This window comes from Hordeum vulgare, chromosome 7H, assembly GCF_904849725.1.
Source record: "Hordeum vulgare subsp. vulgare chromosome 7H, MorexV3_pseudomolecules_assembly, whole genome shotgun sequence".
In the NCBI taxonomy this organism is placed as follows: domain Eukaryota; kingdom Viridiplantae; phylum Streptophyta; class Magnoliopsida; order Poales; family Poaceae; genus Hordeum; species Hordeum vulgare.
In genome coordinates, this window is record NC_058524.1 from 577,132,406 (window position 1) to 577,143,439 (window position 11,034).

The window sequence follows — 11,034 nt, forward strand, 5'->3', positions numbered from 1 at the left end:
CCAGACAGAGGTTTTGGGCCTGCGGCGGGTCGCGGTATAGATGACAGGTTTAATCACAGGGCTGGTGGAAATAGGAGTTTTGATAATAGCAGATTTGAGTTCGGGGCTTCCAGTAATTCAGGTCGTGGCTATGATTCCAACCGATGGCAAAACCGGGGCTTCAACCCGCCAGTCGGCAATTTTGTGCAAGGAGCTACGGGACCGCAATTTAGGTATAGACCCGTGCCTGGGCGTGGAGGAGGAGGAAGAAATTCAGGCCGGAATTTTCCTCCTCGGAACTCAAATGATGTCGCATCAACTAATTCAGCCAACACAACCAGACGAGATGGGACTGAATCCAAGGCAGAGAACCAAGTTGTTACGTTGACAGAGGCAGCAACGGCGGCGGTGAAGGCTCTTGCTGAGATCAAGGTTCCTACAAATGAAAATTCAGATGCAGGCAGTGAAAAAGATAGTGATGCTAATGTACAGGTACGGGCAAACAAAATAGCTAGGAAGAAAGAAAAGATGTGTTGCTTCAGATGTGGTGAACCAGGGCACTTTGCTTCGGACTGCACGACGTTATTATGTGAGATATGCTTGAAACCAGCACATACGACGCAAAATTGTCCCTTGTTATTGGCAGCTAAGCCAACGGTGGCGATTTATGGTTACAGTGATAACAGGCTTATGTTTTTTGAGACGCCACATGTTGTCTCGCAGAAAAGGATATCCGGAATCTCAACAAATGGTGTGGTAAAAGTATCACATGGGAGTTTGACTGCAGACGAGGTGGCTCAGCAACTCAAACGACTTGTGTCAGAATCATTTCAATGGGTCCCTATAGCCATTGAAGAGAACACATACATGGTTGAATTTCCAAGAAGAGAGGATTTGGATAGGCTGCTGAAGTTTGGTTTTAGTAAGGTGCCTGGAAGTAAGTGTCTTTTGGAATTTGACGAATGTAAAAAACCAACAATCAAGGGTAGGAAAATGAGCCAAATTTGGGTCAGACTTTCGGGTGTACTAGAGGAGGCGATCAATGATTTTCTCCTGGTATGGAGCTTGGGTTCCTTGATAGGAAAAACAGTGCAAGTTGATATGGCATTCACTCGGTCACATGGCATTGCAAGGCTGCGGGTGCAAGTGCTTCATGTGGAATATATACCTGACGAGGTTCCGTGGACATACGAGGGGTCGGTTTATGATTTGCAGATCGACCTGGAGGAAGAGTCTGGGGAAGATTTGGATGATAAAAAGATGGACGTAGACAGGACAGATGATGGAGAAGGGGATGGGAATAGGGAGAAGGAACTACCTAAAGGGACGGAGGATAAAACACCACCCCCAAAAGAGCAGAACAATCAAAAAACTGGGTTCCATACGCCTAGAGGACCGGGGATCAGTTCGATTTCTTTACACTCCTTGCGGTTTGGTTCTTTTCAAGCGAAATCAGCACCAACTCGCTTATGGGGAGACAGAGTCGACATCGAAAGCGAAGAGTCGCTAGATGATATTCCATTCATACCTAACTCATCCTCTATGACGCCAACTGCTGCTAGTACCAGGGAGGAGGAGTGCTCTCGAGATAGTACAGACAGAGTCGACATCAAAAGCGCAGAGTCGCTAGATGATCTTGTACTCGTAGCTAATTCATCTTCTATGACGACAACTGCTTCTCGGACCAGGGCGGAGGAATGTGTTCGGGATAGTCAGGCGCCTGTGTCGGAGATACTGATGAGAGCGGCACAACAGCCAGTTGTTCAAGCAGCGGAATATAGTTCAGTGGAACAAATACATGTGGCCGGTTTGGCATCTGATGGAGCTGCAGCTAATCAGGATGGCAAGCACCTGCATGCAGTCTCATCGCATACACAGATTCTGTCAACACATGAGAAACTAGCAAATATGCAAAACACTCCTACAGTACATGGGCGGAGTGTTACACCAAACGTCATAGAACATCAAAACCAGGAACACAACTTTAGTGGCACTAAGAAGGCACCATCTTGGACAATGACAGGAGGTCAAGTTCCGAGTACTGTCACCACCGAGGACATGATTGCTTATGGAGGAATTCCGGATCCGAACACGGCTGACAGATGTGTTAGCCAACGAATTCAAGGACAGGCCGATGTTGATGATTTGCAGCTGGGGAGGGCCATGAGAGCGACCAAGCTTCGAGATGTCGAAGGAACAATAGGTACATCCTTTGATACTCGTAACTCCCTTTTGCATTTTTCTGAACATGAGATTTTAGATAAAGCTAATAGTATTGGGATTTCTCTGGGTAATTCTAAAAAACAGATTGCGGATTCTATTAATGACCTCCTAGATCTAGAAACAGATAGAGCTATAGAGATTATGAGGAATATGGCAGCGCTAAAACCAATGAATGATATGGAGATTAACAACCTAGGTATTTCGAATCTTCAAAGTATGTGTGAGGACCTTATCCCCGGGTCGGAGAACGCCGGGGAGGAGGAGGAGGAAGATATGATTTCACAGGGGTATGTGGCACCTTTGGAATCATTGTTTTCTCCAAAATCAACACATGAGACTGAAACATTAGAGACAATGAGTAATAAACCTAGGAGACCATGGAAGAGAAAAATTTACCCTGTGTCCGCAGTACGCAGAAGCGCGCGCGTCAAACAAAAGAAAAAAATTATGATGAATCATGAGAGGAATTTTTTGGAATAGCAGAGGTCTTGCAGACTTGGCTAAGAGGAGATTTCTTTCAGAAACATCAATTCAGCATAAATTGGATTTTATGGCCTTACTAGAAACGGGCAGGGATAACTTCAATCCACAGTTTCTAAGGAACATTTCAGGGGGTGTAGTTTTTGATTGGCACTGCCTTCCACCACAGGGGCGATCCGGTGGGATTCTCCTAGGGGTCAAATGTGATACGCTAGAGCTCCTTGTATGGTGAGTTTACCGTCAAATTTCGTGTGAGGTCGAAAATTGATGGGTTTCATTGGGCTCTTGTTGCAGTTTATGGAGCTGCTCAACAGGAGCTTAAAACAGAATTTCTATCAGATCTAGTGAGGATCTGCGGAAATGAGGAATTACCCATTTTAGTAGGGGGAGATTTCAACATCATTAGAAGGAGAGAGGAGAATAATAATAATAATTTTGATGCTAGGTGGTCATACATGTTTAATATGATTATTGAGAGCCTTAATTTAAGGGAAATTGATCTAACCGGGAGACAATATACTTGGGCGAACAATTTACCCAACCCAACATATGAGAAGTTGGATAGGGTTTTGACTAGTGTGGAGTGGGAACAGAAATTTCCGCTCGTCACGGTCCAAGCTTTGCAGCGCGCTATTTCTGATCACACACCACTGTTGGTTGACTCGGGGGAGGCAACACATGTGGGAAACAAAAATATCTTCTCTTTCGAACTAGGGTGGTTTGAAAGAGAAGGATTTATAGACCTTATAGCGGCTGAATGGGACAAAGGAATTGGGGGAATTTCTAATGTGCAAAGATGGCAAAGTAAAATCAGACATTTGCGACAATTTTTACGTGGTTGGGCAAAGAACCAAAGTGGGCATTATAGAATTCAAAAATAAGAATTGATTCAGCTTATCAATAGTTTGGAATTGAAAGCTGAGATTGCACCGCTAAATATTGCGGATAGGAGTAGTAAATCTGAGGCAGAAGAGAAGCTTCGGAAGTTACTTCGAGAGGAAGAGATTAAGTGGGCATTAAGAGCTAAGGTGTCCGCGGTCGTCCATGGGGATGATAACACACAATTTTTTCATATGATAGCCAATGGCAAACGTAGAAAGAAGAAAATATTGCAACTTGAACAGGATGAGGCTACAATTATTGGGCATGAGAACCTAAAATTGTATATCTCAAACTATTACAAAAAATTATTTGGTACTCCCGAAGTGAACTCTGTAACATTAGATGAAACTGCTACAGAGGATATACCTCAACTCAATGACGATGAGAATGGGGTCCTTTCAGCTCCGTTTACTGAGAAAGAGGTGTTTGATGCAATTATGCAAATGAAACAGAACAAAGCCCCTGGACCAGATGGGTTTCCAATTGAGTTTTACAAACGCTGCTGGCACATCATAAAAGATGACCTTATGTCCATGTTTCATGATTTATTTAACGGGCAGCTCCATTTATTTCACTTAAACTTTGGCTCCATAACTTTACTACCAAAGAAAGAAGGAGCCATTCGAATTGAGCAATTTAGGCCAATTTGTTTGCTAAATGTCAGTTTCAAAATATTCACAAAGGTTGCAACGAATAGATTGGCACAGATAGCACATTCGGTTGTTCAAGAAACTCAAACAGCGTTCATGCCAGGTAGACACATCCTGGAAGGGGTTGTCGTACTGCATGAAACGTTACACGAAATACACTCTAAGAAACTAGATGGAGTAGTTTTTAAAGTGGATTTTGAGAAAGCATATGACAAAGTGAAATGGCCTTTTCTACAGCAAGCGATGCGAATGAAAGGGTTCAATGAAGCCTGGAGGAAACAGGTTGAGACCTTTATCCAGAAAGGTAGTGTAGGGATAAAGATTAACGATGACATGGGTCATTATTTTCAAACCTACAAAGGATTAAGACAGGGAGATGCTATGTCCCTAATTCTATTCAACATAATTGCTGATATGTTGACGATCCTAATAAATAGAGCCAAGGAGAAGGCACTTATTGGGGGACTGATTCCACATTTGGTGGATGGAGGAGTGTCCATCTTACAATACGCGGATGATACAATCATTTTTATGGAGCATGACATAGCCAAAGCTAGGAATATGAAACTTATACTGTGCCTGTTTGAACAACTCTCGGGGCTAAAGATTAATTTTAAGAAAAGCGAATTGTTCTGTTTTGGTAAAGCCAAGGAGGAACAAGAATCCTACAAACAATTATTCGGTTGCGAGATGGGATCGTTGCCATTTTCTTATTTGGGTATACCTATTCACCACAGAAAACTTACAAATAAAGAATGGAAAAGCATTGAGGATCGTTTTGAGAAAAGACTAAGTTGCTGGAAGAGCAAACTTATGTCATATGGGGGCCGGCTAGTGCTTATTAACTCAGTGTTAACAAGTTTACCAATGTTCCTCCTATCTTTTTTCGAGATACCTGTAGGGGTACGAAAAAGACTAGATTTTTACAGATCTAGATTTTTTTGGCAAAGTGATGAAAGTAAGAAGAAATATAGGCTTGCCAAATGGGACATGATGTGCAGGCCGAAGGATCAGGGAGGGTTAGGAATAGAAAACCTACAGGTGAAAAACATGTGCTTATTAAGCAAATGGATTTATAGACTTTCAGTGGAGACGGAAGGAATATGGGTGCAAATTTTGCGTAATAAGTACCTACAAACCAAAACTCTGGCACAAGTGACAGTGAAACGCACGGATTCACCGTTTTGGAAAGGGTTAATGAAGATAAAACAATGCTTTTTCCGTATGGTGAAGTTTCACATAGGCGATGGTACCACGACCAGATTTTGGGAGGATACGTGGTTGGGAGATACACCACTATCTGCGCAGTATCCGGTATTATATAATATTGTACGGCGTAAACAGGATTATGTCGCTACAGTTATGCAGACAACCCCCTGAATATTCAATTCAGGAGGTCACTGCTAGGAGAAAGATGGGATTATTGGTTACACTTGGTAAGAAGGCTTATGAATGTACAGCTATCTGACCAACCAGACAAAATTCACTGGAAGTTAACTACAAGTGGTAGTTTTACAGTGAAATCGATGTACACACACCATTAATACCGGAACAATTCCTACCTCTTCACATATTTGGAAAATTAAAGTACCACTAAAAATTAAGATTTTTATGTGGTTTCTTCACAAAGGGGTCATACTCACGAAAGATAGTTTGATTAAAAGAAGATGGGTGGGTAACCCTAGATGTTGCTTCTGTGATAACAATGAAACGATAAAACACCTCTTTCTCGATTGTCCATTGGCTAGACTTTTATGGCGCACTATTCATATAGCTTTTAATATTAATACTCCATTAAGTATGAACATGTTATTTGGGACGTGGCTTAATAGAGTGCAAGACAATATAGCCAAGCAAATTAGGATTGGATCATGCGCTTTATTATGGGCTATTTGGAATAGCAGGAATGATATGATTTTTAACAATAATAGATTCAACAACTTCTTACAGGTCATATACAGAGCAACCTCCTTGATCCGTACGTGGTTGTTACTCACGCCTCCGGAGTTCAGGAATCGTTTGGCTATTGGGTACAACCGGTGGGAGACGGCAGCGCGGGCTATCTTCAACCGATATGGATGGCTGCACACTAACAGGCTAGGTGTATAGGCATCTTAGTCTGAGCTTGATTTAGCCCATATTGGCATGTATTTATTTTTCTTTTTCGGTAGACTTCTGGCTGTTTATGTACCTTGCACTACGGTTCAACCTTTGCGATTAAATAAAATGGCTGCATGCATCATCATTATGCAGAGGCCGGGGGCTCATCCTCCTTTTCAAAAAAAAAAAAAAATTGGAAATAATTGAAACAATTAGAATACTCGAAGTACGGTTCAAAACAGCTTTTGCTTGTCTGCAGGCGATTCAGTTTGCCCGTGATGCTGGAACAGGCCGTGTCATTTTCGAAACTCATCCTGGCTGATTCACGCGTCTGCCCATGTGTCCATCAGTCCATGTTGAACTCGGATTCCTTGATCCGAATTGGAGTGGAGCTCGACTTCCACAACAAAATCTATATAAGCGTACTACATCCACCAAAGAATTCATCGCTTTCCTTGATGCCCAACCTTCTGCCTACACCACCGCTAGATCATACAGAGGAGGAGAAAAGAGCTCGCGTTCGCCGCCACGCCATGGCCGCTTCCACGCAGACCAGCCCGCTCCGCCGATGGAAGCGTTTCTTCCGCGCCTTCGACTGTGTGGATGTCGCCATCAAGCCCTCCGACGAGCTCCGGCGCGCCAGGGGCGACATCGTGGAGCAGCTCTGCGACGCCGCGGACGACGATCAGGCGGAGCGCCTCTGCGGGATTCTCGACGACCACATGGTGGAGTCCCTGGAGACGCTGCGACTGATTCCCGTGGTTCCCAACATGTTGGTTTCCACAGACCTCGCCAAGTCTGTCTGCGCGCTGCGGAGGCACGAGTCGGAGCGCGTCCGCGGCCTGGCCAGGGGCATCGTAAGCGGGTGGAGGTCATCGATGCAGGACGACCTTGCCAAGGTCCGAGACGCTCTGCACAAGATTGACAACATCAACATGCTGCAGACAAAGGAGGTCGCCGTAAATCAGCAGCAACATGTCTCCGCCAATTCTGACATCGTCATGAAGACGGTGGGAATCAGCAAGAACTCGTCCGACCTCGTCGCCGGTGACCGTGCTGGGCTCTGCTACGAGGAGAAGATGGCAGCCGCAAAACGCAAGTTCCACCAATCTTACCAAGAAGCAGAGGATGCCAAACGGCGGCGTAGGACGAAGTTGGTGCAGGCGCCCAAGATGATGCAGCCAGTCAGGAGGTGCACCACCAGCTCCACGGTCAAGAAAACCATCTCGATCAGGAGCCAGCTTCACATGGCTTAGGGAGTTAGGGCTCTATAGCTCAATTAGTTGGAAAGATCTAAACTCGTCTCATCTCACTTTTTAAATTTTATCTGTATTCTTCTTCTCGAACATTCAGTACTTCTGTTGTAACTAGCATTACTGTGTAATGCAGTTGCTTGCTTGTCAGTTATGTATACATGATCGAAGGAAGTTGATGAATTGAAACTTTGAAAGTGGGATTCGGTGTTACAAATCTAGTAACACGTTCAAACAACTTGGGAAGCAATTACATAATGTTGGTGTTACATGATCTTAATCTGTCTTACGGACTAAAACCATCTGGTTTATATAGATATCATGGATACTAGGAGTCTATAATGTCGGTTACACCAAGGAATAATCATGTCGATATTATCATCTTATTGGCTTGGAGCGTACATCAAGGCTTCGGAAGAATCTTTTCTCGATACGGCGTCGTCTTGTAATTCGGCCTTCAATGATAATCAAGAGCGGCCCATGAGTCCGGCCCGTAAAAATAGGTCAGTGGCCTAAGCACCCCTTAGTCCCGGACTCACTCAGTAGCCCCCGAACTTGCCTCCAATGTCGTAGTCTTGATTCCCAACAGCTCCTTGCGTTCAAGGTCTTCGGCTTGCACGGCGAGTTCCTCCTCCCCCCCCCCACTTATACTCGACTCATAATAGTTCGGCCACCGATGACATCCCTGTTTCCGAACAATATATGTAACTTAGCCTCGAAGGCCAACCGTTCAAGTGTGAACATAACTTTCTAGCAAAAGGTTGCGGCCGGTCATAACCACTAACCAGTTATAAAAACTCAATCTGCGGTTCGAGGTAGTCTTTTTATTGGCACATTTCATCAATACGGAGATCGTGCCTCACTTTTTAGGGGATATGGTTTATGATTTGGGCTATCCCACGAGTGCATAATTGCACGATTTATTGGGAAGTGGCAAGGTTTGCGGCACAACACAGGGGCTTTTGGTATTACAACGACTTATAAAAAGGAACTTGTTACCATAGCCTCCACACTCTTCTGAGATCTCACATCGACATCGCCCTCCCTAATCCTCTGAGCTCCAAGCTTCCAAGATTCATCCTCTTCCCAATCTTTTCGAACCTTTCCTCAATTTGGCCATGAACGATTCGGGTTCGAAAGGCAAGTGGGAGGCCTTCTGTGTCACCAACAACGACATTTTGGAGTTGAAGCACGTCGGCTATTTGTTGGCGAACATTGTTCATTGCGCTCCGGAGAAGGGCCAGGTCACCCTATGCCTAAGGAAGAGAAGATGGTGGTGTTCATTCCTCACTTCCTGTGGGGCCTCAGCTTCCCCCTCCACCCCTTCGTGAGGGGTTCGAGGCTTTACTACGGGTTGGATTTCCATGACCTCCCCCCCCCCCCGAATTCTTTTATGCATATTTGTGCTGTCATCACTGTGTGTGAGGCCTTTCTACGGGTCCAACCCCACTTCGGCTTCTGGTTGAGTGTGTTCAACGTCTTGCCGAAGGTAGTTAGCGGCGAGCAGGCAGACTACGGAGGAGTAATGGCCGGCAAACTTCCCCTGGTTCAATGGTCGAACGGTTCTTTCATAGATACCGTCAAGTCCTAGCAGAAGGAGTGGTTCTACATCACCGAGCCACACGACGCGGGGTGGGCAGTACCCCTCAGATTTAGATCCGTACCTCCCACCAGACTAGTGTCGTGGACGGAGAAGGTGCTCGATTGGGGGAAGCTGCGGAGGTGGAGGCACTTCAAAGATGCGTCTCTATCCTCGTGAAGAAGAAAATTGAGCTGACCAACGTGGTTCAGGTCATGCTACACCGTCGCTTCCTCCCTTGTCAACAATGGGCTTCCGCTATGTTGTCTTATAGTCCGGAAGGCCCGGTTACTGTGTAATACTTCTTCAGCACCACCCACAAAAGGTTGTGGAAGGTGTTGTTCAAGCCGTAGAAGAATTGGCCAGCCGAGGCGGAAGACATCGGCATCGACACAACGAACTCTCCCGGACAGGTAAAATTCCATTGTATGTGTTCAGATTTTTCCCTTTTAACAAGGCTCTCACTCCCCTTTTTCTCCACTTTCGTATATCTGGCTGGAGAAGTCCAAGCGGATCAACTGCCCGTCACCCTTGCCCAAGGGCCCGAGGACGGCTTTGTGAACGGTCATGCTGGTCGAAAAGCCACACATGGTGTCAAAAAAGAAGGAAAAGAAGAAGGGAGAGAAGAAGGAGGCCCGAGGAGGCCTCCATTCAAAAGGACCTCTGGACACTAGATGTGAGGATATACACGTTCCCTCTACTCTTGAGGGAGAGCGGGAGGAGCGTGGGGAGGAGAGCGGCTCCTCCCACATGAAGAAGAGGGCGGCGTTCGAAGACGTCGAGGGAGATCTAGCTCCCACAGCCCGAAAAGGGCAATACACGACTAAGTTGGCCCTATTTGATGATGTCCCGGACTCCACCGAGGAGTCTAAGAACTTTGAAAGGGTTCCTCGAAGGACCCTTAGGGTTAAGCCCCCGGTGCAAAGGTACGAACCTGAAGATCATAACATCTTTCCGCATAGAGATTTTATTATTGACAATAGGCATACTTTTTGTATTTTAGGCCGCCACATGATTTCCCCACCAATCAAGCTTCGGAGGGGGACTCCTTGCTAGCCGACCTGGCGGAGAGCGGAACCGCCTCGCACAACACACCTCCCCCGGTCACCAAGGAGATCGGGAAGGTGTGATATGTCCATTTTGCATCATGTTTTGTTACTGTTATTTATAGTGTTTTTATGAATTATACCACTTCATGGAGTAATTTTAATGCCTTTTCTCTCATAATATGCAAGGTTTACATCAAGAAGGAGAATGCTGGCTGATGGAATTCTGGAGCTGAAATAGCTACGTCAAAGATACCTATTCTACACATCTCCAAATGGGTTGAAACTTTACGAAGATTTATTTTGGAATACATGAAAAATACTGGAGCAAAGAAGTACCAGAGGGGGGCTACGAGGCGCCCACTAAGCACGAGGGTGCGCCATCCCCCTGGCGTGGCTTGGTGGTTAGTGGGCCCCCTGGCCCACTTCAGGTGACCATCTTGTGGTATAAATTCTCTTTTAACCTGAAAAAATCAGGAGAGGACTTTCAAGACGAATCACCGTCGTCTTGAGGCGGAACCTGGGCAGGAGCACTTTTCCCTCCGCGGAGCGATTCCGCCAGAGGAACTTCCCTCCCGGAGGGGGAAATCGAAGCCATCATCATCACCAACAACCCTCTCATATTGGGAAGGCCAATCTTCATCAACATCTTCATCAGCACCATCTCCTCTCAAAACCCTAGTTCATCTCTAGTGCTCAATCTTGTATCAGAACCTCGGATTGCTACCTGTGGTGTGAGTAGTAGTGTTGATTACATCTTGTAGTTGATGCTTTTTGGTTTATTTGGTGGGAGGTCATATGTTAAGATCAAATATGCTATTTAATACCTCTATGATCATTAG